The sequence below is a fragment of the Triturus cristatus genome, chromosome 2_2 (assembly GCF_964204655.1).
Source record: "Triturus cristatus chromosome 2_2, aTriCri1.1, whole genome shotgun sequence".
Classification (NCBI taxonomy): domain Eukaryota; kingdom Metazoa; phylum Chordata; class Amphibia; order Caudata; family Salamandridae; genus Triturus; species Triturus cristatus.
Window position 1 is genome coordinate 1200812198 of NC_140582.1, and position 13519 is coordinate 1200825716.

Here is a 13519-nt window from a genome sequence, read left to right on the forward strand (position 1 = left end):
TCCTGCTTGGGGAGGTGCTAGCACCTCCCCAGACAGACTTTAGTGTATTGGGGCAGGGAGGGCTGAAAGGAATGAGACATGCCTGGGGCACACAAGGTGCTCCATGCATAGTCCAGTTCAAACCGGTGCTGGGGCACTCCAGCCCCAGCTCTGGCGCGAAACTGGACAAAGGAAAGGGGGTGTAGCCACTCCCCTTCCTGGTCCCACCCATAGGAGGGACCTTGCAGGTAGCCCAGCCCACTAGCCCAGTATATTAGTAGCTAGTTGGGCCCTGCTGAAATTAGATTATCCTGAACCTGCATCTTGAACAGAAACTCTGGACCTTCGACATTCAACGAAAGAAGAAGACTGAAGAATCTCCCTTGTAGCCAAGGAGTGGCTACCCTGTGCAAACAGGCACCATCAAGAGACTTACCCTTTGCTTTGCTGAAGTTCTACGAGGGACCGACTGCAGAGCCCGACCAGAGCCTTGACTTCCAGACTTCTCTGACCCTGATCCACATCCACAGCCGAGCTGAGATCCGTGGAGGTGACGAGAGACGTGGGACCGGCTACCTGGGAAAAGTGGCGAGTATCTTCCAGCGCAGCTTCTGAGGCACCCTCGAAGTTGTGCACCGGGGATTGAGAAGCCCCAACCCCAAGCACCATCTGCACCGAAGATCAGCCCCTCACACTCCACGAGTCCTGCGTGGGGCCCTTCTGCATTTTCCTGCTTGCCGTGTCTGTCCGGTTGCTTGCCCGTTGGCTAGCGGCCTTTGTGACGACACACCTTTGAATTTCCGCTGCTGGTTTGGCTCCTCCAGACTGGATCTTGCTCCTCTGCAAAAGAGAAGCACCCCAGACCTTCCTGGTCTGCAACAGAAGCAAGTCCTCCTTTCTTCGTGGGTTCCGCTTGCCAAGGTTTGGTGAGTCCTAGTTCGACTTCGACGACGCCGACAGCAAGAGCCTTCGTGGGACAGCTCGCCTCCTGGTCCTGGTCATCCTCGACATCTCCTTGTACGCGTGGCTGCTGCGACAAGCTTCACCTTTCACCTGCAATCTTCACCACATCGCCTGGTTCCTTCCTAGTTCCACGTGGTCACTGGCTAGTGACCCAGACTCTGTCCCTTCTGCTTGCAGGTATCCTTCCTTCTTGATCCCGGCCTTGGGATCCACCGGACACTCTTCACTGACTGCCTGTCAGCAACTTTCCTTAAGGCATCTATAGGAGTCCACGACGAAACCCGACGCAAGTTCACACCTATGCACCCGCAGCCCGTGGGCTAGGTAACTTGGGTACTCCGGTGCTCATCAGGGTATTGACTATCCTAGTGTCTAAGTTTCAAGTCTCGACTTCCTAGTTACTCCAGAAGTGTCCTAAGTCTTAATAATTCTAAAACTGTACTATTTCTATCGATTATACGCATTACGCGTGGGTGTTTCCACTCTGCACCTGAATCCCGTGGGCCTCCCACTTCCTAACTGTTGGTAGTGTAGTGTAGCCCCAGCGATTCCCTAGGCCTACTCCTATTCTATTTCCGTGACAGTGGTCCTTATACCACTTCTTTAGTATATGGTTTGCGTGGCCCCTAGTGCCTAACTGTATTACTTACCTGTGTGATTTAATGTATGCATAATTAAGACTGTGTTGTACTTACCTCGAATCTCATAAAGAGTGTTGAGGGTTTGACTAGAATAAATACATTCTATTTTTATATATATCTGTGGTGGTGTCCTTTCATTTGGTATTCATGGGTTACATATGGTATCACAGCTGGCTTCACATGCCATTCAGACTTTAGCCTAAGACTGCTCTTGTCCATGCTACCACTAGGATAGCTGGTCTATAAGGTTGACTTTACAACCAATCACCATAAGGGTTGTTTGGACTGATACAAGGTGTACACTAGAACTAGTGACATCATATATCAGGCCAACTTCTCACACCCACTATCTTACGTCCTTTAGAACAGGTGATCAATGGGTCCCTCAGTACAGCGGTCGTGCCTACGGCGTGGAAACAGGCCAGGGTGATACCGCTGCTCAAAAAACCTTCCTTAGACCCAAAAAAGCCAGAAAACTTTCAGCCAATCTCCCTGCTACCTTGGGCCGCAAAGATCACGGAGGCCTATGTTAACTCCCTCCTCACGGAACACCTAAACTCCAACAACATGAGATTATCGCTGGAACACCAGTGATAATCTCACGAAATGTGGTGTTAGCTTGTTGATAGGGACTCACAAACTTAGCCATGATATCCATCTTCCATAGGATATCATGGCTAAATCAGTCCTGAAGCAGGCGTAAGGAAAGTAGTGATAACAGGGGTTATCGCTACTTTTCCTGCCGCTATTCTTCATAGCGTGGGGGTTGATGATAGGAAAAATGTTGCTTAGCGACATTTCTCCTGTCATGTCAGGTCAGGAACGCCCACTTTGCATCTCATTAGAGATGCAAAGCTGGGCGTTAAGATTCCCGGCGCTAAAGCAAGGTTTCACGCGTTAACACCTTGTGAAAACGGCCGCAAAAGCGGCGATAATTTATTATCGCCGCCTTGTAAATCTGCCCCAGAGTCGGCGCTCTTGGCTGTGACAGAACATCTGTGAACAGCTTTAGACGCTGGGCAGACGTCGGCACTGATCCTTCTGGATCTCAGTGTCGCGTTTGACACTGTGTCCCACGCCACCCTGTTGAGGCACCTGGAGGAGGCTGGAATCATTGGCTCAGCCTTGAAGTGGCTAGCCTCATTCCTCACGGATAGGATGTTTCAGGTGATAGCTCCCCCCTTTACCTCGGGCATCCTTCCCATCAGGCAAGGGGTACACAGGACTCTTCCCTGAGCCCTCTGCTTTTCAATCTTTACGTACAACCTCTGGCTGTAGTAGCCAAGAGCAGAGGGCTTACCATGATCTCCTACGCCGACGACACACAGTTGGTGGTGGATCTCTCGAGTGGCTCCAAGCAAGACCCTTTTAGATTTCAAGGTGATCTTGCGGCAGTCGCCGAGTGGAGGACCGCCAACTGTCTCCAACGGAATGCCAACAAGTCGGAGGTGTTGTTGGTGGTAAAGGACCATGGCTTATGGAATGAGCTCTGGTGGCCCAAGAGCCTAGGCACTGACCCCGCACCCAAGAAGGCAGTGAAGACCTTAGGGGTCTGGATGGATGCTTCCCTTAATTTCCAGACTCAAACTAAAAAGGTGGCGGGAACCTGCTTTGGATTGCTGCGAGGACTCAAACCCATCCTGGGCTTCTTTGGTACCCCTACCAGGCAGATCATCATCAAGGCCCTGATTATGTCAAGACTTGACTACGCCAGCTCACTGTATCTGGGAACGAACAAGACAGAAATACAGAGGCTATAGAGAGTTCAGAATGCGGCCGCAAGATCTCTCCTCGGTCTGCGTAGAGCCTGCTCAGTTACAAGGGCCAGTCACCGTCTCCACTGGCTGCCTGTTGCTAGGCAAATTGAGTTTAAGGCTCTCTGTATAGCCTTTAAAGTCCTGAAACTCGCATCCTGGAATATCTTGACCAACTTGCTTCTACCGTATGATCCCTCCCGCCAGCTCCGCTTCATGGGACAACACCTGGGGGTGGAACCCCGAGTCAGGAGGGTCTGTGCCGGAGGTCGTTCTTTTCAGAACAGAGCAGCCATCCTCTGGAATTCGTTGTCGGCCCACATTCGGGGACTTAATAATTACCTTGAATTCAGGAAAGCCATAAAAACCTTTCTCTTCCCCACTCCGTAGGTCTCCCTGGGCTCTCTCCGATCTTGGTCACCTCATTGCTGTTCAGCGCTGGGATGTCTCTTTGCTGGGCAGCTGTTGTGCTTTATAAAAACCACTAACATAACATAACATAACTTACTTTCTCGCGGGCAAAATCAGACAATGAAGATGATTGCGATTTGCCACTCTTTAACAGTGACCCTCAAGTATCCATAACCACTTTCTCACATGCTTTTGTTTTGTTTTTTAGAGCTACTCATACCAGTGTAGTGTGTCAGAGCACTGAACCTCACACAGGGACAATGAATCATACATGTGTAAAGCAGTGTATAGGAAATGTTACCTAAGAAGTGTAGGAAAGGAATCATAGGTCATTCATGCTGGGTATAGTTTAAGAGTGCTTGATCTGAAGAAGCACAAACTCATCTCCTTATTTATGAGGCCTTTCATCACTCTTACGCCGCTGGTGCATCACTTTTACGCTGCTGGTGCATCACTTTTTGTGACGCTGAGGCAGCGTAAAAAATGTGCCATGTTGAGCCCTATTTACAAAGTGACGCATCTAGGCAGATGCGTCACTTTGTAAACCCCTGCGTCACATAATACCTGCATCAGGTATAATGTATGAAGGGTGGGCTTACCCCCAAAAAAGCCTGGTAGAAGTGGGGCAGTTAAATCTATAAGATTTCACTGCCCCACTTCTAAGACACAATTGCGTCAATATCTTACGCTTGCCTCACAGCAGGCGTAAGACTGACGCTGGCCCATTAATGCATGGACTTGCCCCATGCGAAAGGAAACATTGCTGAAGTTGCATCTGTTTTCAGACACACCGCAGCAATGCATCACTTTTGCACCTACAGACACGTCAGAAATACTGAAATATCTGTAACTCCTTGCAACATGATGTGTCATACAGTAAATATGACGCATCCATGATTTCACAAGGAGGTAGCACTGAGAAAAGGCGCTTCGCTGTTTTCACGTAGCGATGCGTCACTTCTCATAAATAAAATATACCTCCATGGTTGGGGGTTGTCTTTTCTAATAAGAATTGATTTCTACTCAACTGAACCCTTTTTGCAACATTAGGATAATTAAAGACTGGGCCGAACTTAATTGTCCGATTTACAAGCCCCTTGCGCAGCTGGTGCGTCATGTTGTGTGACACACCGGCGGGCAACCTGCTGCATGATATTAACAAGCACAAGTAATGCCATCCTGCATGGCTTTACCTGTGCTTGTAAATATTGCCCCTTTTCACTAAAAACTTTGGGAGATATGCACAATAGAAGTGGTGGAGTGAGGCGTTAAACTATTCCACGGCCTCATAAGGCCCGATTTTTCCACTAGGCAATGGGCACAGGAACACACAGATACACTTTGTTCCCTACAAGCTGACATGATCGCTTCAAAACATTTACAGACACGTGTGAATATCTACAATCTAGTGATCCGTGTAGTTGCGGGTCAACCTGGGTACACATAGTTAACATATAATGAAGGCGAAACAGTACCCATAGCATACAAATCACACTTGTACAGAGATACAGATATTCTGACGGCCGTAGAGACTGCGGTAGTGAGAGAAAGAGCGCAGCCTCAGGGGAAACAAATAATTGTCGTGACTCTAGTACCGGCCTTAGAGGCTGCTACATAGGCAAGCATCCCAAACGCTAAAGCCTTACATCCGGGATGGATACAATGGGCTAATTCTCTCACTGCATCAGATGTAGAATATAGATACTACTCAAGTCTAAAAACACATGCATTCCTGCAATATGAACAAGAATATCCTCTACCAAATGAAATAATGCCTCTAGATCAGTATGAATACTTAATTTACACTGACCGATCTGCGCAGGCAGCCATAGAAAGTAAACAGCAATTCAGCGCGGCGTATGTGATGGCAAAAGGTTGTATGCAGGACGGCAAGTTCCATCCAAGCTGTACAAAAACACAGTTCCTAGGGGAATGCACGGCTCAGCTGGCAGAATTAAAAGCTTTGATACTGGCATTGGTAAATACGGATCGAGAATTCCCCACACTAATTGTGTGTGAATCTTTTTACTGTGTCCAGTCATACAATGAATATCTTCACTACTGGGGTTTAAAGATTCAAAAGGTGGCACAATTAAGAATAAAATGCTATCGGAAAAGGTAGCTAAGTTGAAAAATGAACTACCAAGAACTCACGTGATACACACACTGAGTCATCAACGTGATGGCGTTCACGTTGAAGGGAATTCATTGGCTGATGAAGCTGCAAAGGGGGCAGTATAACTGCTTTGGTAGCTGCAATTACTCGTTCGAGAACGAGAATAGACGGACAGATAATTGTAGTTGTCACTGCTTCACGCACAAACAGCCCAGCAATACCGAAAGATTTTCCACTCAAGTACTCCTACAAGTTAGATATAAACAACATTCCATATGCTCAGATTCCTAAGTGGGGGATAGAGTAATACCAAACATGGATCGCAGATTAGATTTAATACTAGCTGCACACAAGGGTCTAGGTTCTGCACACACTGGAGTTCCCGCGACACTTTCTTTACTGAAACAATGCTATTGGTGGCCAGGATTACTAACACACACAAAGAACTTTGTCTTGAAGTGTGACGTTTGTCAACAGATGAAGGGCTCCACCGTGAAACGTCCTGCACAGACACCTCTACTAATATCAGACAGACCATTAGCTTGCGCCTATCTGGACCACTGAGGCCCACTACACTCAGATGGGGCCTATAAATGTATCATGGTCAAAGTGGATTCATGCTCAAGATTCCTATGGGTATGGCCTCAGCGCATGGCTGACGCTCAAACTGTTATAAAAGATTTGTGAGTCTTTATGAGATCATACGCGGTTGGCACATTACATTCTGACCCTGGCCCCACGTTTAGCTCTCTGGCTTGCAAGGAAGCCATGGAAGGTTTGGGTGTGGCTCCTCACCGTGCCATCCTGAGGGAAATTCGCTAGTGGAGAGGAAAAACCGGGACTTAAAGCATTCTTTAAAAGCTAGGGTATGGGGCGTGGCCAAGCCGAGCATGGTGTAGGACGCGAGCTGTAGGAGCTCCGGGCTGCCGCCGGCTAAAATAAGCTTTTAAAGCACCTTAAACTGCCGGTACAAGGCTTCCCCTGGTGCGAGAGGCCATCGGAGCTGGAGGGGGCTGCCGCTGCCTGGTGTGCCGGGCTCGGGGAGCACGACTGGCGACATCGGAGGCCGGACACTGGGGAATCCCGGGCACGGAGGAGACGGCCGCCATCTTGCGCGACCTGCGCCGGCGAATGCTGCTGGGTCCCGCGGACCACCCGATCGCTGGAGCCTGCTGAGGGGCCGTCTGCGAGGCTGCCTGGCCGGCCTGAGGCGATCTGAAGCGGCGGAGGGCGGGGGCCGAGACCCCCTGGTGCCGGTCGAGGACAGCGGAGCTGGGCTGTCTGCCCCGGCAGGCGAGGCCGCCATTTTGGGACCCTGCACCGCTGAAGCCACGGATGCTGCCTGCGAGCGCCGGACCCTTCTGCGCTGGACTGCGCTCGAGGTGAGGAGGTCGGCGGGAGGCGTCGGCCCGCGGGGCGGTACACCCTGGTTGGGTAAAGCCTGTAGCCGCTGAGGATACCCTGTCAGCGGTGGTCCCGGACGCTGGGGGGCCCCAGAGAGCGCTGTCAGTGTGGTGGCGACGGCTGCGGTGAGGGCGCTTGAAGGCCTGGAGCAGAGGAGGTCGCTGTGGCCCTGGTTCTGAGCTTTGGCCTGGAGGTGGCTGGGCTGGCTGGACTTCGCGGGCGGCGGCTGTGGGCTTGGAGGCTGGCCCGGGATATTAGCTCGCCCCCCCTGCTGGACTCGACGGAGGAGCGGGGCTGAGGGGTGCGGTGGCAGCGGGACCCGGGACGGTGGGACTGCTCAGCTACCGGCCCCCCCCGGGTGGTTGCTGAGCTGTGGGGACAGCGCGCTTTCTTGGAGCGCCGGACGCTGTGCTGCTTGCTCCCTGCGTGAGCGGGGAGGGCCCTGAGTTGGTCTCTGGTGGGCCCGGCGACCTGGTGGCCTCCGTGCCCTGAAGACGACGCGGATCGGCGTGGGCCGCGAGGCCTTGGCTACCTACAGCACCTGAGGCACGTCTGCGGCGGCGCTGCGACAGGGCTCGCGGCTTGGGGATTGGAGCGGCCCTCCACTGGACGTGACCCGATCTGGCCTGTACGCCCTTCGGTGCGGGCTGGCCCCCCGGGGGCGCTGAGTGGACGAGCCGTCCTGCGGCTGGGGTCTTCCTGTGGAGGCGGCGTATAACGGCACGATGACGCGCACCAAGTCAGGAAAGGACCCATCGGCGCCCGCGAAAGATGCCACAGTAAAGGACCTTTGGAGCAAGCCTGGAGGGGCGCCGACGGGCTCGCAGGCGGCTGGAGCCGGTGGGTCGGCAGAGCCCGTGACACAGTCCTTCATGGCGGTCTTCATGCAGGACCTCAAGTCCGAAATCGGCTCGCTGCGCACGGAGGTCCAGGCATGCGTCAAGGAGCTCCGGAGAGATGTGGGGGAGCTGGGGGACAGGGTCGACGACATGGAGAAAACCCTGGACGCCCGCTCGGAGGATCAGGAGCGCCTGTGGCAGAGGATAGCGGCCCTGGAGGAGCAGAATGTGGAGCTGCAGATCAGACAGGAGGACTTGGAAAATAGGGGGCGCCGCAATAACATCCGCATTCGGGGCGTCCCGATTGGCGCGGAGGGGACGGATATCATGACCTTCGTGGCGGACCTCCTGCATGAACTCCGGGGGGACGACGACGCCTCTCCGCCGGCTTTGGACAGGGCCCATAGAGTGTCGGGCCCACCCGGAAGGCCAGGTTTGATTCCCGATATCCTGACGAGGGTCCACTTCTTCGTCGAGAAAGAGGCCATTATCAAGGCGACAAGAGACAGGACGGACGTCAAATTCAACGGGGCCCCGATACAGCTGTTCCAGGACCTGGCTCCCACGACTCTCCGGCGCAGACGGGCCTTCCGACCGGTTACGGACAAGTTGCGAGCCCTCAACATTCGATATCAATGGGGACACCCCTTTGCCCTCATCTTCAACTGGGAGTCCAGACGACGGGTGCTGCGGTCCTACAGGGAAGCCGCGCAGCTACTCCAGATCCCAGACTCCCCTCCGGCCAGCCCAGTGCGCGGTGCCGCGGGGCCTCGAGCCTCGCTTAAGCCCAGCTGGTCCAGGGTGCGCCGGGGGGGGCGCTCTCCTTCCCCTGCCGCCAGCCGCTCTTCGAAGGACAAACAAGACATCATACGCCACATTCGGTCGCTGGAGGCCGGAACCTCACCGGCGGGGTCACAGGAGCCTGCTCCCTAGTAGCCTTCCGGACATGCAATTTGGGCTCCTTCTCCCTTGGGTAACTGAGATGGCCCGCCTCGTGGTTCCCGGCTGTTGGTGCGGGAGGGGACGGCGGCCCTCTCGCTGTTGTCGCTGCTGCAGCTCCCGATGCCGGGCGGTGGCCCGGGGCTTCTTCGAACCTGGAGAATGGCGGTAGTGCCGACGGACCCCCACCACTATTCCTGGGAGAGTGACTTCTCTGGGATAACCTGTGCCGAAGTGCCTGGCCATTCCCTAGACTGGAATAGTTCTTGTTGGCCATGTTGGCCGTTTTGTGCCTCTAATTCTTTCGTTTATCTTTGTTCTTTGACTTCCTTCCTCATTCTTTCCTTACCCTCTGGCGGGGGGGCTCTGTGGGGGGGTTGGGGGTGGCCGGGGGGGACATTTGCACATGCTGACCCATGTCTGTGACTACTGTACCCTCCTGGAAGCTCGTCTCCTTGAATGTGCAGGGGCTTAACTCGCCTAGCAAACGCCACCAGATCTGGAGGTACCTGCTCCAACAGGGGGCAGACGTAGTATTCCTGCAGGAGACGCACCTTCTGCGGGCTGATGTGGGTCGTATGGCCCATCCGCGCTTCCCTCACAGATTTTGGGCTTCCGCAGCCACCAAGACAGCGGGGGTTGCTATTTTCTGCCGGGCGGGATTCTGCCACGGGGACACACAGGTGCGTAAAGACACTGCGGGCCGGGTCCTGAGGGTGGAGCTCACGAGGGGGCACCGTAGGCTCACGCTTTGCAATCTATACGCCCCTAATCAGGGGCAAGATACCTTTTTGCGCGGGGTCATCCGGGAGTATCTCGACCCGGTGGATTCGGACCTCATAGTGGGGGGGGACTTTAACCTGGTCTGGGACGCGGAGTTAGACCGCTGTGGGGGAGGCTTCCGAGGCGTGGGGGCCCTGTCGGCTACTGTGAAAAAATCCCTTACCGCTCTGACCTTGGTAGATGTGTGGCGTTATCACTCCCCGGGGCTGAAAGACTTCACTTTTTACTCGCACGTCCACCGCTCCTACTCCCGCATCGACATGCTCTTTGTCTCCCACTCCTTGCTCTCTGACACTATATCAGTCTCGCACTCGAGCATCTCGGTCTCCGACCATGCCCATGTGGAGCTGCTGCTCCACGAGCGCTCCACTCGCGCCCCCGGCCCGCGCCGCTGGCGGTTCCCGGATCACGCTTTACGGGACCCGAGGGACAGGGAGGAAATAAAGACGGCCATCTTGGACTACTTTGAGCACAACGAGTTGCCGGAGACCCCCCTCCCCCTCCTATGGGACGCTTTCAAGGCCACGATACGGGGCACCCTCACGGCTATCTCTGCTGCACGGACACGGGAGGCCCAACTGTATGAAACCAGACTTACTCGCGAACTCCAGACGCTGGAGAAGATGGACCAGACCCGCCCTTTGGCGGTCCATAAGCGGCGCCTGGCGGTCCTTAGAGGTCAGTTACGGGCACACCGGACGAACAAGGCGGAACGGGCACTTCTCGCGCTCCGGCAGCGCTTTTACATCGGTGGGGATAAGGTGGGAAAGGTGCTGGCAAGGCGGCTGCGCGCTAGGACGGCAAAGGCCCACATTGCGAAGTTACAGGGAGGGGGAGGAACATGGGTGACCACCGAGGCAGCTAAACTACGGGCGTTCCATGGATATTATTCCTCCCTGTACGAGAGAGAGCCGCCCGACCCTGCGCTGATCACAGAGACACTGGGTAGTTGTGAGTGGGAACCGCTGAGTAAACACCACTCTGAGCTCCTAGAGGAGCCCATCACGCTGGAAGAAATAGCGGGAGCCCTGGGAGATCTTCCGCTGGGCAAGACACCTGGACCAGACGGGCTACCGGTGGCATTCTTCCGTGCCTTTCTGCCGCAGCTGCAACCCTACCTACACCGTCTCTTTAACTCCTTCGCGGATTCGGGGGGGCCGTCCCCGGACATGGCGATGGCCGAGATTGCCCTCATCCCAAAGCCAGGGAAAGACCACACCCTCTGCTCCTCATACCGGCCCATAGCCCTGTTGAACTCGGATCTTAAACTTTATACTAAAATCCTTGCCAAACGGCTTAGTGCTCATCTCCCACGCCTCGTGGACCCGGATCAGGTGGGGTTTATCCACCAACGCCAGGGGGCAGATAACGTTCGCCGCATTGCCCACATAGTGGGAAAGGCCAGGCATTGGAATATCCCGGCTTGCCTGTTGTCCCTAGACGCTGAAAAAGCGTTCGACCGGGTGGATTGGGAGTTCCTTCGAGCGGTTCTGCGGAAAGTGGGGATTGGACCCAAAATGGAGGCACGCATCATGGCCCCATACGCTGCTCCGGCTGCCCGGGTGCGCGTGAACGGCCAACTCACACAGCCTTTCCCCATCTGCAGGGGCACGCGGCAGGGTTGCCCCCTATCGCCTCTGCTTTTCGCCCTGGTGGTAGAACCCTTAGCTATTCTCATTCGCCAGTCACCGGACATCAAGGGCGTCTCTCTTCGGGGACGTGACCATAAAGTGGCGCTCTTCGCTGACGACCTCCTCCTCACGCTGTCTTCGCCCTCCGCCTCGCTCCCAGCTGCGCACTCGTTGCTACATACCTATGAGCGGGCCTCCGGGCTTAAAATTAACCACGCCAAGTCTTGGGTGCTCAATCTCACGATCCCGGAGACGGAGGCAGCGACGCTGCGGACGAGCACCCCATATCAATGGGCGAGCGACTCCGTGAGATACCTTGGTCTCAACCTGACGCCGGACCTAGCCACCTGGACGCAGGCCAATTGGCAGGAGTGCAGACGCTCTGTCCTAGATGACTTGCGCACCTGGAAGGCATTGCCGCTTTCCTGGCTTGGTCGCCTCAACGCGATTAAGATGTCCGTGCTGCCGAAGATTCTCTACTTGTTTCAGACTCTGCCGACCCCCATCCCGGAACATTATATCCAGGGGCTACAAAGGGATTTGATCTCCTTTATCTGGGGAGGTAAGAAGCCGCGATTCTCTAACAAAATATTAAAGCTTCCTCGGGATAGAGGCGGCCTTGCCTGTCCCAATCTACTTGAGTACTACTGGGCGTCACACCTCCGATGTGTCCTGGAGTGGGGGGCGTGGGAAAGCGAGAAAATCTGGTTCCACATGGACAGGGCGGTTACCTGTCGCCCGATTTGGGATCACGCTTGGCTGCCCCGGGCGGCGCGTCACCGTAGTGCGTATATGGCGATCCCCACTAGGACGGTCCTAGAGATTTGGGATAAAGTGGCGGTCCGCAGGGGCCTCACCACCTTCCCCTCACCGCACACCCCTCTAGCTCGCAATCCCCAGTTCCCGCCGGCCTGCTGCGCGCCATACTTCGAGAACTGGACGGAGAGTGGCTGCCGGACGATCCGAGACCTCTTCGAGGGAGGGGCCTTCAAATCCTTCCAGCAATGTCAAAGGGACTTTGGGCTGGCAGACGGGGACAAGTTCCAATACGCTCAGCTTCGGCACTGGGTGCAGGGCTCTTCGCTGATGCAGGCGGCCACGAGACCTCTCACCCAGTTTGAACACTTGGCGCGTACGTTTGGCTCCTACAAGGGCCTAGTCTCTCGAGTCTATAAAGTGCTTCAGCATTCTCAGCGGCCAGGCCTACACCCGTACCAAGAGCACTGGCAGAATCTTTCGGGCTCCGAGATTAATCCCGCCCAATGGACAAGACTATGGAGCGACATCCCCAAAACCTTCCGCAGCATTCCTCAACAGGAATCAGCCTACAAGGTGATGACCCAGTGGTACTACACCCCTGTCCGATTGCAGAAAATGTTCCCCAAGGTGTCCCCGCTGTGCTGGCGCTGTGCCCAAGCACCAGGAGACTTTATCCATATTTGGTGGACGTGCCCGAGTCTGACTATCTATTGGAAGGAAGTCCTCAGCCACATCAAGAAGGTGCTTGGTTACCCCCTGCCAGAGGACCCCCTCACGATTATTTTGGGCCTTCGGCCGACGTCGCGAAGGGCAATGACAGGCCGCGATTGGCACCTGAGCCTTCATATGTTAAGCGCCGCAAAGCAAACGGTGGCGGTGTACTGGAAGAAGGCGGAGCCACCGTCTGTCAACGTGTGGTTCACTCGTCTCTGGCAGGTGCTGGCGATGGAACTGCTTACAGCCCGCCTTCAGTTTAGAGACACCAGGTTTAAGACCCTCTGGTCTCCCTTGGTGGCCCACTTGGGCAGGATAGAACACGCGCGAATGACACCGCCGAGACTGCGGGCCTTGAAACTGTTCGATGACGAGATATCTCAGGCGCGTTCTGAGGTTCTCACACGGCCGGGGGCATTGACACCTTCGACGTTGGGGGGTTCCTAGCTGCGGGTGGGCTAGCCGGGGCCGGACCCCACCACGGTGCAGACATACTTCCCCACAGGCTTCGTCCCTTAGACCTGGGCCTCCCCCTCCACACCGCTGCGAGGACTGCCGTGCTGCCTCCCCCTCCCCCGCCGCCCTC